General features: G+C 39.2%; 1 protein-coding gene across 1 annotated transcript in view; it reads left to right on the top strand.

Moving 5' to 3' along the window:
• Nucleotides 1-695: 695 nt before the first annotated feature.
• LOC106526362 (ephrin type-A receptor 4) overlaps nucleotides 696-2,199 on the top strand; it is a 13,474-nt gene continuing 11,970 nt past the window's right edge. The window contains exon 1 of the mRNA XM_014020953.1: nucleotides 696-713. The gene's annotated coding sequence lies outside the window, so the exon portion shown is untranslated. The remainder of the gene's footprint in view (nucleotides 714-2,199) is intronic.

Consider the following 2,199-nt stretch of genomic DNA (forward strand, 5'->3'; position numbering starts at 1 on the left):
AGGTAAATCAGGAAAATTAACAAGGGTGCCCAAACTTTTTCATATGACTGTATCATGATTCCAGATCCAAGCATGGTTTAGGTCTGTTTTTTTTTAATAATTGTAGTGGGTGCTGAGGAGGAATCAGGCCTTCCTGTTGTTAGGGGGTGGGACTTTGATGATGTCATATGACCACATGATATGGTCGGACATGCAACAGGGATGACTCATACCAAGTTTTGTGTATTTTAGTCTTTCTATGTGAAATTGTAATGGATGGAYRGATGGACAGACTGATGGACTAACATAAATCATTTCTAAATTCCCATGTCTCGGCGACGGGGGAAAAAATGACTGACATGATCAGCTTTCCAGATACTGAGATAAAAATTGTTCTGGTGGTAACAGAAWCTAATCTCCAGTTCATACAGGCCTAACTGATCATACAAGATCTGAACTGAAAGTTTTGCTTTTAACAATTTGAATCAATTTTAGTTTAGTTTTGGTTTTGATTTTATTAAAAAATTAGCAGTTTTTCTCCTATAGAATGAACCACTGGTATAAATGAACTTACATATGCAACACTTTCTAACATTAGCCCTTAACAAACCCAGGAGAGTTCTGATTCAGTTAAAAAAGAGTAACTAGGTCTAATTTTCTTCTTATTTTTAGTGGAAATCTTCAGTTCTGACAAACAAGTTAAGCTGGGATGGAAATCAGAACCACCTGGAGAGGTAAGTTTGACTGTTTGATAATATGCTCTGATTATTTGACAAGGTGGAGAGGAGACTTAACATAGGCATAGGTTGTACTGGAAGGAACATAGGGATGACCCCCTCAGAAACCCSTCCTGACCAAGAAGCTCTGGGATCTGCATGTTCTGCAGGACCTCCTCCTGAGTAGAAAATACACGGTACAGATTAATCTGCTTCTAAGCAGCAGGCAGCATCTGTAGACCTTTATGGATTGAGTGGTTTAATTGTTGTAATGGGATGTGAACATCTGAGATGCTTTGAAAACGTGAGTTGCATTCATGCACAAAATGACCATACTGTCTGTTGTTCTACTGCCTCTGGTCTTTCGTAAATCACCAATGGAGACAGCCACGTCTCACACAGTGGTGAGTTTTCAGAAATGAGGTAAGCATCACAGAACCAAYGAGGTGTGGAGCAGAACTCAGCTGGGTTGATGTGAACCCCAACATATTAAACGTGTGACGGATGTTTCCCTCTTCGTTTTCATAACATGATGAATTAACTCTGTGTAGTGATTTCCTTTGTGCGTAATTTTTTAAGCTAAATAAATATTGCTATGCATAATCATCAGTTTTCCCTCAGTAATAAATCTGTTTGTTGCCATTYAATCCTGCAACCCACTAGTGGCACAGACCAGATGTCATCAAATTATTTAGCWGCTTCTCTAGCTTATCTTTTCACAAATTTACCTTTTTGGTTTGTTTTATTACTTTGCTTTGCGGCACAAATACGGACCAGAGGTGGCTGGCTTTAACCAGCTTTAACCCTCCTTGCTGCCTTGGTCCATTCAAAAATCRCACCGAAGCAGCCAGAGGGAGTCCAAGTCCCAGCTTATTGTATCCTCCACCCAGGRGTGTAGCACCAAATTCTGGGCCCTGTACACTCTTGATGTCAGTGGGCCTCTATCCATGCCAGTGCATGAGGTGCATAAGTAAAAAAAAGGGGGGAGGGGGTATTCTTTTAAATAAAGAAGCATAAATAGGGTTTTAAGCTACAATCAGATCAGATTATATTGATGAGTGGTTCTTTCATTCACCAGATGAATTGATGCATTTGGCCTACCTGTGTTCAAATACCTAAAAGAATTTGCTACATCTGGTTTGTGTACTAACGTTGTGATCCGCGACACTATAGCAAAATTTGATTTAAAAACATTTATTCTTGAACTAAACATTTGGTACATGACATGCTCAGTTTAACTGTCTGCACACATCATAAAATGAACACTAAATGTTTCTTTTGTGATGCAATAATAGTCAAACAATATTAACTGAGATAATGTTCACCTTTATTAAACTATGTAGTGCATCGGTCCTTTAAACTCACTAAGAATACAGTTTGACAATCAGCCATAGTTTCATACAACAGAGACACACAGGTAGAGCAGGTGTGTTTCTCCTCTTTAACAGGAGCATCAGAAAACTTGTAATGTGTGTAAAGGACACACTGGAGGGGGGTCTGGGGG

Source organism: Austrofundulus limnaeus, unplaced genomic scaffold, assembly GCF_001266775.1.
Source record: "Austrofundulus limnaeus strain Quisiro unplaced genomic scaffold, Austrofundulus_limnaeus-1.0 Scaffold274, whole genome shotgun sequence".
Taxonomy (NCBI): Eukaryota; Metazoa; Chordata; class Actinopteri; order Cyprinodontiformes; family Rivulidae; genus Austrofundulus; species Austrofundulus limnaeus.